The sequence below is a fragment of the Cyrtonyx montezumae genome, unplaced genomic scaffold, assembly GCF_038088225.1.
Source record: "Cyrtonyx montezumae isolate F1298 unplaced genomic scaffold, pur_monq_1.0 scaffold_0, whole genome shotgun sequence".
Classification (NCBI taxonomy): Eukaryota; Metazoa; Chordata; class Aves; order Galliformes; family Odontophoridae; genus Cyrtonyx; species Cyrtonyx montezumae.
Window position 1 is genome coordinate 52500998 of NW_027071824.1, and position 13326 is coordinate 52514323.

At 45.6% G+C, this 13326-nt stretch overlaps 1 protein-coding gene across 3 annotated transcripts in view; it reads left to right on the forward strand.

Annotated features, from left to right (window-relative positions):
• The window catches only part of SCML4 (Scm polycomb group protein like 4), a 53834-nt gene that overhangs the window by 3076 nt on the left and 37432 nt on the right, over positions 1 to 13326 (forward strand). The window contains exon 3 of one of the 3 annotated variants that reach the window (XM_065735533.1): positions 7081 to 7146. The exons of the other annotated variants lie outside the window; for them this stretch is intronic. The gene's annotated coding sequence lies outside the window, so the exon portion shown is untranslated. The remainder of the gene's footprint in view (positions 1 to 7080; positions 7147 to 13326) is intronic. 3 annotated transcript variants of the gene reach the window in all.

Consider the following 13326-nt stretch of genomic DNA (forward strand, 5'->3'; position numbering starts at 1 on the left):
TGTATTGCCAGACCCAGCAAACAGTAGGGAAAAGCCGTGTCCCCATGATGCAGAAGTCCCTGGTGACGTGAAAGTCCTTAGCTGCACTTGCTCAGATTCATTACTTTCCACCAACAAAAAGGAGAGGACAACATGGACAGGTATATTTCTAGACCAAGACCTCATCTTGCACCAGAAGATTTATTGAGACTTGTGATCATTGCTACCCTGAGAGCCTCCAACTGATGTTTAGGCAGTCTATAAACCCACTGCTGGAGGGAATGTGCTGTTCAAATGCTCCAAATCAAACCCAACAATTTAGACATCAATCCAGATTTCTCTATTTGAAAAGCAAACTGTGCTAGAGCATGGTCTCCAGGCGATCTGTCTCTCTGACATCAACCATGAGCCCCAGTGGCTGCTCTGGCCTGCCCATCATGCCATGCCACCAGTGTCCTCACCACTGTGCTCTCGTGCTTATACAGACACACCGGCCTGGAGCCAATACCAGGGATGGTGAAGGACCTCAAGTTTGCAGAGATATCTAGAGAAAAGACCCATAGCTTTAATAGGAATGCAATCCAGCTGGGAGCAGCGAGCCTCAGGGAGTGGCTGCTGTGCAGAAATGCAGTAGAGGTACACAGAGTGAAAATCAACAGGGGAGAGGATGCTGCAAGAAACTGTTAGTGACAATTATTTATGCATACGCAGGGACTCAGTACCCTTCCCCCTGTTACCTTAAAAAAATGTTTATAGTGTTCATCTCCCGATTTCATCTGGCAGCCTCCATCTATTTCCGTATAAACGATGAATGAGAGATTTGCCTAGTAACTGTCTCTTATGGCTCAGTAAATACTTGAATTTATTTGCATATCAAGTCAGCCGTGCTTATACTGCGCTCACTAAATGCAGCACCATGAAATACCACGCAGGGGAGGCTAGCTGGCCATTAACATGTTTAGGATTTATGTGAATGACTCCTTTCAACATTAATGGAAGTCATCTACGCAAATCACCTTCCTATGAGGGGAGAGGCCGTAACGTATCTAAACACTTATTATTCACTCTGGTTTAGTCAGTCAGGGGGATACCCAATAAAGCACGGCTCTGGTGCCAGTGCTCAGTTTTCCCTACAGTGTAGGGGAGGGAGGGTGCTCCAGCAGGCTGCAGAGGAGCCTCACCCCATCCCACAGCCTTCCTCACACCCTGACACACAGTTGGGTGCTGCCAGCCTGCTTTGGGGCAAGAGTCGTGTTGTTACCCATCTGTCACCGTGTCCCCAGTGGCTATGCCATGCAGCTGCTTGCTTTATTTATTTGCAAAAGCTGGGCACCGGAGCCTCCTACCAACGTGAAGGTGAAGCCTGGTGTTTTTGTCTGAGTTTCACAGTGAGTGTTGGAGGGACCCCACAGTACTGAAAGCAAAGGTCCACACTGAGGTGAAGTCATGCCGTGTCTCAAAGTCATGTTTTTTACATGGATTCGACCTTTCTGCATCTCCTGCTGCCCAGAGTGAGCAACTTTCATTGCCTATCGGCCAGTGGGGCAGAGCGGGACCAGCCGTGCGTAGCCATTCACGTGCGTGGGTCACCCCCTCTTTCTGAGGGACCCTTGCCACACTCGTTCCCTTTCTCTGTGCAGTGAATGGAAAGTGAACTCCAAGGATAAGAAATTCAGAGGCATTTTCATTAACAGAAGATGAGTCCATGCAATTGCAGATGTTTCAGAACTTATATTAAATCTACCTGCCATGGTTGCCACGGGTGAACTTTAATTAAATTAGGTTATTAAACAGGGAGACAATATTGCAAAAAATATTACTGATGTTGTGTTCTCAGCCTTTATTTGTACACCCTCAGCTGTGTCAGTCTGTTGACAAAGGGGACTGATGCTGAGCCAGCAAAGAAATGATGTTTCTTGTCACTGCTGGAAAGAAAGGTCTGTTCAGGTGAGGCCCATCAGCCTGGTGCTCGATCTCTGACCTGCTGAGAGCTCCTGGGGTAATATGGTGTCACACAGGAAGGCTGACACAGGTATTTCAATGCCCTGGTAGCAGGAGAGGCTTCACTGTGGTGGTTCATAAATGTGAATTATTCCCTTATTGTCCCCCTGTACCTGCCAGCCTGGGGGAGAAGCAGAGCCCCCAGGCTGAGAGCAGATTGTTGGCTTCTGCCCAGAGGGCAAAAGTAACATTTTGCTGCTGCTGAGCCCCAAAGTTCAGATAACTGATGAGGTTTTGTTTTGCATTTGTTTGTTTGTTTTTTTCCCTTCCTGAATTCCTACCAGCACTGGCCCTATTTTAAACAAATGTGAGCTGGGGCAGAGTGTGGCTATCCTATGTCTTGATGCAAGCACTGCTCAAACCAGCCCTAGGCTCCTGTGGGGAGACCTTGGTGTCATCCATGCTCCCAGCAACTGCAGAGGGAGAGGGAGGGATGCTCCCATGCCTCCAGGGAGAAAAAAGAAAGATTGTCTAGGGGGTGGCAAGAAGGAGCATTCCCCGCAGAAAAATGGGGAAGAGCAGGATGAACCAAGGCTCCTTGATGGGTGATTTATTACAACACATTTGAAAGCGAGGCAACTCTCCTAAACTCATTCCCATGCAACTCTGCACAGTCCCATGTGACAGGAGTCTTCCATGGCCACCAGACATTTCCAAGCAAGATGAGCCACAGAAGACTGTGCACCACTCTTTTCTTATAGATTTTGGCAACAGAGAAATTAATGACAACAGAATATATAAATAAAGCCAGCTTCTGAAAAGGTCACATTTGCCTGTGCTCATAGCTGATGAGCTTGTTTCTTATGCTAATTTTGGGACAGTGAAAAACTTGACCCTTCCATCTCATTGCCTACTGTTTGCTAGAAAGAGCAGTGCAGGCTGATGGTCAGCAGAGTGTTAGAGCACTGGGAAAGCTGAGGGAGAGTGCCCAGGAGGGAATGCAACATGGGAGGAAAGTGGGAGGAAGACAAAATAAAGTCTGAGATCCCTCCATGTGTTTACAGGGAACATTCATCATGCACTGTGCATGGCACCCTGCCTCAGCCCCTTGCAGGCTCTCTGCAAGTGTGGTGATCTCCTGGATAAAGTGTGTTAGTCATCTCTTGCGAGAGATGATAAATGAGCTAAGAAAGCTTGAGGGCAAAAATAGGATAAACTCTTGAGTGCAGGAAATAGCTTCAGCCAAAGAGTGTGTGGGACATAGTGATGACACTGCTGGTGCTGGCTCCCATCTGAGTCATGGTGCTGGAGAGAGAATCTAATGATGGGCATTAAGATGCAGAGGTAGGAATTTGCAGTGGGGGACTTTGCCCCTCTTTCTACAGCTGCCTGAAGCACACCCGATCCCTTGGCATTTACCCTGGATTTCCAAGAGAGGTACAAGGATTTCAACCTACTGTTTTTTTCCCTTACAATTTCAGAGAGCTTTCATTAAGAGACACATACCCATTGTCTGAAGCAGAGTACTGCCCAAAAAAGGCTTATAGTAAATACATCTCTGAGTGACGTTGTCACACACAAAACAAAACAGATGTCCCTTTCACCTATGTATGTGTGTGCAGATTGAATTATGACCTGCAGATACTTTATCTGTTTCATAGCCAGTTACACTTTCTCTCTGGCAAAACAAAGTTAATAAAAGCTGGAACATCTTACTGGACAATTTTGAAATAACTCTGCAGGGTGGAAAGTTGACCTGGACCTCTCATGTAGGTCTTATGACAGTTTTTGGGTTAGAGAGATTTTTATGACTGGGGAACAGAGTGCAGCCCCACCTCACCAGGGCTCATGTAGGTTGCTTCTCCAGGAGCACATGAAAGAGACCATGCTGCAACTGGCAGGGGGTGGAGGTCTTCCTTTCCACAGAAAACCAGGTGCCACCAGTCATTTCTCCACTGAAGCACATACTGGGACAGTCCTCAGGCACTATGACTCCCCCCAGCACCCTCTGTGATCAAGTTTGGAAACCTCAGTGCTGTCAGAACGTGACATGAGTGGTTGATTTGTCAGCATCAGGGATGTTGCATGCCTGAGTCTGTCCATGCAGACACTTCTTCCTCAGCATCTTCAGGCGTTTCTGTGGAGCTGTGAGCTGTTATCTTTGGCGCTTGCACTGCTGTCCCAGTAAGCTGAGAAGAAATGTAGCCAGGAGTTGAAGTCTTTGCCATTCTATGCTGGACCTGTATTGCCAACTTTATGAAACAGACACAGAGAAAATGAAAACAGGGGTATCTCAAGAGCCACTAAACAATGTGTTGTGGGTAAAAAACACCATGTGCAGGGGTGAATACTCCATATGGGCTCTTCTCTGGTCCCAAACCACTCTTTTGGAGGCTCAAACTGGACAGCAAGAGCGTATTTGCCTTCTGTTGCTCTTACGAGCTAGTGTTGGCACTTACAAGGACAAACTCGCTGTAAATTCATCCTATGATACCTTTCATCTCTTGTGGCTGTTTTTGTGTTTTTGTTTTTTTTTTTAAAGAAGGTCAAACAGTGAAAACAGATGTCTCATCGGTCCATTTTTGCAAATTGTATTGCTCAAGGTATACACAAAATGACGCACAAGTCAGCTGCAGTATTGCTAATCTCAGTATAAAGTTTTTAGGTGATGAACAGAGAATAGCTGACAAATACAGGCTACAAATTATCTAGAAAGCAGGATACAGAAGCTTATTGTAGGGGGAAAGTGTGCCAAAACAGTTCTAAAAGGTGAGAGCAGTATGTTTAAAATTGAATTATAGGTATCATTCACCATGGCAAATGCAACTCTTCTGTGCTGTAGTGACCAGCTGCAGCCAGTAGGCCTTACTGGCCAGCCATACTCACCCAGCCCTACTGACCTGCCCACCACATTCCCACGATCTGAGCTCCAGGATGCTTTGCAGCTTCCCAGCACACTTATGCTCCAGATGTGTTGGAAGGCTCTGGTTTCCCTTCTGAACCTGTCTGAGTTTAGGCAAGGATTTGGACCTCACTGGAGTTTTTCCTCCCACAATAGAAGTGGTGGCAGAGGGGATTACCTAGTCCCAGCTAATGCCATAGACTCTAGCAGTGATGCACGTGATTGTTTTTGTGTTGTTTGTTTTTTGTTTTTGTTTCTGAACATAATGATTAAATGAATATCCTTTTATTTATGTCATCAATTCCAATGCTAAAATGTGGTTTGAATAAAAACACGTCTCCCGTGTATGGAAATGAAAGCTTGGAGCATCTTCAGAAGCTGTGGTTCCTGAAGTCCCTAAAGGCAGAAACCTAAGAGCTGCTACTCCAGTTAACGCCAGAAAGGCATGGATCTTTTATAAGTATTATTGCTCAAAATGTAATATAAAAGTGCAGAAGGTCCCAGAGGAATAAGGATAACTTTATGTGAGAAATGAGTGAAATTCCTGCCCTGCATCTAAGAAAAGATATTTCCCTATTGACTTTTGTAATATCACTACTTCAAATTTAGGGGATCAATTTCATTTCCTGGGGCATCCGTCAGCTCCTCTGAGACACAAACGTATTTCTCACAGCTCAGCCCTCTGCTCTGTGCCATGGCTGTGCCTATCCTGCCGTGGTGCAGTGGCCAGTGGTTCCTGGTGGGTCTCATTGGCTCTTGCTGGCTCTCACTGTCACTTGTCCTGGGGCTGGGGACAGGGAACACAGACATTTAGTGGGTTTTGCTGCCATGCAGCATAATTTGTGTAAACTAAATGTGCTGCTGTGTGCACGGGTGGGTGTAATTAGTTTGGGACAGGAGAAGGAGCAGACTGCTTCTGTAGTGTTCAGGCTGCTTGTAGAAGAGATTTTAATGGAAAGGAGTTTCCCACCTCTTTTTGCAATGTGGATATATTAGCCCTGCAAATATATTCAGACAAGGAGAGAAGCACAGAGTTTTCAGCCCCAGCAAAGAAGAGAATGAGGGTGTACACAGGTCTGGGGCTGCCTCTGTGCTAAAAATGCATTTACTTGCTAAAGTAATTGAAGAGGGCAGTATGTAAGCAATAAAGAAATACCCAGAGTAGTATGGGAGGCAGTAATGCCAGTAGAGAATAGCCAAGCCACCCCAAGCAGCTGATCACAGCAATTTTCTCTTTTCTGCTATAAAATTCACTTGTATTTCTTACTACACTGATGGAGGTTCTGCTGGAGCTGGGGAAAGAGGGAGTTTTCCAACTTGACTGGAGTTTTTTGCGCCAGTGGCTCTTTTCCTGCTAATTCCAGATGATTTCAGGGATCAGTTCCTTCCTTGCTGGTTGACAGCCAGGTGAGCTCCAGGCAAGCTCAACTGCTAGCATTTGTTTCCAGACTCTTCTGCAATTAATTAAACATTCAGAAGCCATGATTCTGCAGCTCAGAACCAGACTGGAAGCACTCTCATTGGCAGACCTGCTGCTGGTCCCAGATGATAGTGAGAGGAGGGGTCCACCTATGCCTTGAGCAAGGGTGAAGCTGGCAGGAGAGGGTAATCTCAGGGTTGCACTCACCTCTGTATGGGATACACATCTTCCAGGCAGCAGACCACGAGAACAGAACCTAGGACTTTGCATTAGGTAACCATTTGCCTTCAAAGGCTAATTCAACACACGATGTCCTCTCTTTTACAAATAGGAAAGGTTGAGAGCTTTCAATCTAGTCTAGGGAGTCTGCTTTAGTGGGGTGGTTGGACTAGACAATCTTTAAAAGGTTCCTTCCAACACCTACATTTCTGTGATTCTACAATGCAAGAAACCCTTCCAGCTCTGCTCAGTGCTGGTAACCCTGGCTCTCACCAAGACTGCCCCGTCCAGTTCTCCCAGAAATTCTGCACAGGGCCAGTTTTGGCCACTAGGACACCACACCCAAGCTCTGGAGACAGACATTAATCCTGCTCCTTTTTCATTTAGTGTCATAATTGCAGTTAGAGAGACTGTTGGGTCCTTAGCATGATGGAAACCAGTCTCATGCTGCATGGGGTGAGGCCACCAGTTGCTGCTTTTCAGCCCTTCCATCTGAGTGCAAGGAAACTTCTCTGACAATGTTTTGTTGTACCTCATGCTTTCCTGTAAAATGGTTTCTTAAAAAAGAATAATTTTTGTACATTGTGTTTTACAAAAATTCCCAACTATCTCATTGCAGCGTTCACCAGGCAAGTTGGGAGAAGCATCCTGAATCCTCGCACACCTCCGTGTCTGTATTACACTGGTGAGAATTTCCCTCTGCTGTCTATTTCGACTTACTCCTCTACATCACCTCTGCAGGAATTTGTACAAAATCTCTCCTCATCTCATCCTGTGGCACATGCACTCAAGATGGATTCTGTGTGGTGAGAAGGCAAATGAGGTGTGTGGGGACATCATTTGCCTCTTCTCCCTGACCATCTCTCTCCATCTGAATGCACTGACCTTCTCTAAGTTAGGTACCAAGTCCTTCTTCCAGCTCAACGTAAATGTCAAACTCCTTTTCCTATGGGAAAGGCAATGTACAGCTGGTTCAATAAAACATTGAATGTATTTCATGGAAATTATCTAGGTATTTGGATCCTTCTTGGAAGTGAGCTTTGTGAGGCTTATCCATTTGCTGCAGAAACTGCTTGAAGATGTCCCATAAATGCAGAACCTGCAGAAAATTAAGGAGAAAAAAAAGGCAAGCAGCTATAAAAGAAGAGGACAGAGTACTGCCAGATGAGCAAGAGGGAAAAAAATGAGTATCAGCCAATTACAGACTCAGCTGGAGAACTGAAATGGCCATAATATAAATGTTGCTCATTTCACATTCATTTGTTCCAAATCTTTGCCCCTGAACATTTAACAAAGAGCAGAAAGGGTCTTCTGTGGCTTATCAGTGATGAAAGCTTCTGGCTTCTGTGTGAGGCACAGAAGATGAGAAAGAAAGTAACTGCATTCGAAAGAGAAGTTGGTGCTTTCTTTGCTGGTCTGAAGGGTTGTAGATAAATAAGATTGCTTTATGTTCCTTCAGATCAAGGAGGGTTAGCTTGTTAACCGTGCAAGTTCCCTGGTAACAGAGCTAATGGCAGAAGGGGGCTTCTAGAAAGCAACCTGTAAATCACACAGGCAAAATGTATGATCAGAAACCAGGATGTCTGAACCAGCAACCGCTTGACCGAATATGTGAAGTAGGAACTGCTACAATACGAATCTCAGTTTAAATTTAATTGCTTCTTGTTCAGAATCACTCATCCCTGGTTTTGTAAGTTGAGGTCCTATCAGGGGTATAGACATTCATGTGTGTAATAAAAGATTTGTTTCAGCATCATCTAATTGGTTAAAAACATACTAGGCATCTTTGCATCTCAAGTATCCACGGTTTCAGCTGAGGAAACTCAAGCTGGAGGATTCTGGTGTTGGAAATCATGTTTGGCAGTTTGCAGAGAAGAGAGAAATGTGCTCTGCATCCTCTTGATCTCTGGGAAAGTTGCTTGGCCCTGGACTGAAGGTGGCCAAGTGCAGGGCAATAGGGTGCATACAGAGGGCCCACAGATAGTACTTCCATCCAGTTGTAGGCAGGAAAGGTGGCAGCCCTCAATTTCACTTTTCCATGCTCTCAGAGATGCTGCATCCCTAAGTGGAAGTTGGTGGTTGGTAATGACTTCCCTCCTCAGGAAGCTTTGCAGCCCATCAGCGAGATGGGGAGTGCAGGTAGGGGAGGCAAGGATGCAAAGTGGAGGTAGACTGGCAGGAGGGATTGGCCAACAGCACTCCTGTGACCGTAAGCTTGCAGAAGCAGCTAGCTACTTGTATCATAGTAACAAACAAACTTAAGATGCCTTTCACCTCAGCTCTACATCCTTCCCTTTTGATCCTGCACAGGGAGCCTTGCATGGCTCCTGACTTGCTTCACCAGCAGCCATGTGGCCACCATCAGGGCAGAGAAGAATGTAAGAGGCTGCTTTTAATGAAACAGATTGGCACTTCTACACATCCAGAGGCAGAGGCAGGGTTATTTTGCTGAAAGCTTGCCCTGCAAATAGTAAAACAGTGCTGTAAATGAGGACCTGCAAGAGGAGCTCCTGCAGATTGTTAAGGTGACAGGCTGAGGCCCTGTTTTACCTCTTGTCTCTCTACACTACCGGAAGTGGTTTTGCTAGCTGCACCCTATCTCACAAAAGAGCCAGAAGGGGTGACTTTGCTTTGTTTTCCTCCTGCCTGATCTGCATGAGCCCACTTTGCACACATGTGGCCAGTCCGCCTTGCAGAGCAACCCTCACCACTTATGTGGCTGCCTGACCTCCATTTTCCAGTCCGTCCTCCTGCACTCTGTGAAGTCTCATCTCCACAATCCCCTGCCACAGGCTACTAGTCTGCAACAAAAATGTCAGGCCAAATGAAGAAAGGTGAGCTGGGAAGGCAAGGCCAGCCTCGGTTGCTCCTGGGGGTCCCATTCTAGCAAGGGTTTTCAGGTTCTTCTGGCTCATTAAGCAAACCTGAATGAGCAGGGGAAGGCAGCATGGCTCTACCTGCTGTCACCAGGGTGCTATCCTTCAAAGGATACCTCCTCAAGGACAGCACTGTCACTGCCATGGAATTAACTTTAAAAAAAAAGCAGCCTGTAAGATAACACTGGGAATCATTTTTTCTTTATTTTGCTCTCACTAACAAGGAAAGGAACAGAAACCATCAACACTGTCTGGGCTTTGAAGAAGCCAATGCCCTGCCTTTCCCACTCCTACCCTATGCTGAGGCATCCAGAAAAGAGAAGAAGTTGAGGGTAGGGTGCTTCACCCTCGTGCTGCTCGTGCTGTGCTTGGTGGTCTCCCATCCCAGCTGCCAGTTGCAACTGTAAGCAGCCAGCAAACCACCTGTGATAGAGATGTTGCTGCCTTTCTGCTGTGTTTGGGCACGTTTGGGGATAATTTTAAATGCAAAGGAAAAAACATGTTTTCTTGTTTGATGTGGATTTGTTGGCAAATTATTTAGTAAGACATCACATGACTGCACTTGCAGTGTAACCTGTAGCATTTCCAGCAGTGGTGACATGCAAGTAAAAACTAGATGCAAAGAGAAATGCCATTTTCCAGAGATGCAGGTAGCAAGACAGCAGCATACCAGCCATGTCCAGACCGGCTGGTGCACAGCAGGTAAGAAGCATGAACATGGAACAATTAACGAAGTTCTTCTGCTCTTGTGTGTGAATACTCTAGTATCTCATAAGACAGGTAGCCAAAACTGGGGACCTGCAAATGTGATTCTCACACCTCTAACAGTTCCATATTTCTAACAGGCCTACAAAACTTTTCACCCTTTCTTCTTGTGCCCTATCTGGTCTGCTTGAAATGAGTTAACAGGTTCATACGGATGTGCATGAGTTTGTGGTTGCATCAACTATTTTCTATTCTATTCTATTCTATTTTCCCTGCAGGAAAGTAGAATGCACCTCTTTGCCAGACGTGTCTCAGGCTCAAAATTATTGTGTTGAAGGAAATCTTTCCTATCTCTCCCTCTTCAGCACTGCCATTCTCCCTTTGCCACTTGGGCTGAGATGATGGCTCTGGGGCAAGGTAGACAGAGTGTAGGCAGTGATGGATGCTGGTGTGTGCTGTTCTGGATGCTGCTGCCACTTTCAGTTCTATTAAGGAGAGTTAAATCTCCACTGTGCTGCAGGGAGAAAATGATCTACAGCTACCAGCTCTAACGAAAGATTACAGCTCATTAGAAAGCCATGTTTTTACAGCCTAGAACAAAAGCACGTTCATTCCTCTTTGTGTCTTCTTACAGTCTTTGCTGTAGCACTTCTATGTAGGAAGGGAGCTCTCACAATTACCTCTTTTCAGCATCTAAAATCAGTCTCCCCAGGAGTGGTTCCCAGTAGAAAAAAGGTGTCCATAGCTGTGGTTAGACATGAGTAACCACTGGGTTCACCTTGGCATCATAGTTGTCTACATCTGAGTTTGTTTTCCTGGGATCCTTTTATTAACATACGAAATGAGTGATAACCTCATTCTAATGTTGGGTCAAAAGTAGCCAAGTCAAACCCAAAGCTATTAGAAATTGGTTTAGTTCCATATACTGATGTCCATAAAGAAGTTATACAGTTCCTGTGATTGTCAGATTGGATTTGGCCTGTGGACCTAGAGCCACTGAGTCCCCCATAAAGTACACCCACATCTGTCCAGCTGGTATCATGGGAGGTCAGATATACAGACCATGTGGAGGCACTTTTGGATAAGTGTCTGAGTGTAGGCATTTAGGAGTAATCTTTCATTGAATTCTCCCCTGAAGCTAAATCTAGTTGCTTGAAATAGTCTTCTATCTGAGGTGACCTGAGGTGCCCAAGACATTTTGGCAGATGTGACACAGAGTCCGAGAGATCTGAAATGACAGGAGGCACCTGTGCTGAGGGAATTGACTAACTAAAGTTTGAATTTAGGTGAAGTGAATCCCATTCTTGATTCTCACAGCTATTGCAGATAAGTTGTTTGTTTCTTTAGTGATTGATTTGGGAAAATGGGTCTTTCTACTCAAATCATGTTGACTGAACAGTCTCAAGATCCACATACAGAAATTCTCTTTCTTTGGTAAACATGAGCAGGTCAGCCCTTCAGAGAAGCAGTTTCCTCTGACTTCTTGCAATTGGCAAGAAAAGAGGGAAGTCATGATTAAAGAACTTCGTGCCACTGCTGGACATTATCTTGATCTTTCTTAAAGCAGTGGTGAGATGGGTGCTATCCATACATTGATATTAAGAACCACAACCTGACAGGCAGACAATATTAGTTCAATACCTTTATTTGCAAAAAAATTCCTACTGTCTGTTTCACTAGAGTCCTTTTACATACAAAGCTGCGCTGCTTTGGTATTTGTGGTTAAGAGAAATGTAGTGCCTCATGTCCCCAAATACTATCCAGGAAGAGCACACAGGTACAAGCTTTGCTTGCAGCTCAAGCAAGGCTTCTCATATTACTCATCCATTGTACAGGCCGTCATCTCCAGATGGTCACTCTGCAAGGGCTGCCCAACTGTGTGTGGAGAAGGAAGGGAAAACAGCCCTGTTACTGGCTGAAGAACCTCCCTTTCCTTCCATTTAATAATGCAATATTCCCCTGCACACTGTGCTCTCCTACACAACAGCTAAAGGAAGTCCACACAAGCTTATGGGAAGTTCATATCTTTTCCACCTGTAGATGTCAGTAGTGTAGGCCTGGGAGAGAAGCAGAAGGCAAGAGTCAGAGGCAGGGCTGCTGGTGCTGGCAGAAATTCCAGGACCTGGGATTTTGGGTCCCTACACCTGGGACTAGGGACTGCACTGTGAGTGAAGGCTGATGTGAGACAGGTACTTTTCTTGCTCAACTCACTTCAGCACTTTGCTTTGGATTAACACAAGAACAGTTCCCTCCTTCCCTGTGCATTATCCCTACGCCAGCCCATGCACAGGTTTGCGTAAGACCTGGTGTGAGCCCAATTTAAATGATCATCATCTGGAATTACTGATATAAAATTTTATGTGATATTTTTACCTCCTTGTAGTTACTGGAGCGTAGGTTAAAAGCTGCATTTATTACAGGCATTTGTTTTTATTAAGAACAGATCTTTGCAGTCCATCAAAAATCTTCAGCATAGGCGAAATACACTGTAGATCCCTCTGCTATCAGCTGCATCCACCAGCACAGTGTTGCCAGTCATAGAGTAAATATACCAATACATGATGCAGGGCATGCTGTTGGAAGCATCCTGCTGTACATGTGGAGCTGCCTGGGGTCCCTGCATATCCCTGGCTGCCCAGATGGACAAGGCATCAGTCTTTCTGCAGCATTCTCCTCTCTGTGCCTGCTCTCTGTAACCTGAAGGGGCAACGTGGGAGGCAGGGCTGGAAATAAAATCAGCAGACCATATGGTTTGCGAGGATAAGGGAAGGTTACTCTGTGCCTAGCCCTGCATTAAGTGAAGAGAAGCTATACATGTAAAACAGTTTCCTGCTGTTATTTTAAACTGAGGATAGGAAAGTGATAGACTCGGGTCAGTCTGAAGTGTCACCATGGTGAGGGTTTTCCAAAGCTTCTGACTTAGGAAGGGTACAAGGACAGGGCAAAAAGCTGCAGGTTTTCTTCCCCACATACTGTCCCCAGTTATTTGGGTCACAGCTATTCCCTGAATCAGGGAGGTGTCTTTGTTAGCAGCCTGTAATTTACTTCCTTGGATTCACCCTTAAGTGGCACCATGTTCCCTAAGGCAGCAAGCTTTGCAGGAGCTGAACTAAGGGCCAAGCACCATTGCTCTGTTTCTCCACTGCTGGGGAGCATACTTGTCTTCCAGCATCTGGAGCAGAGTAGTGCAGTAAATGCCACCAAATGCATTCTAGTATTTCCTGAAGCATAAAGGAAAGGAGAGCCAAGTCATGGCTGGTGCAGTAACAACTGCTTCTAAATTG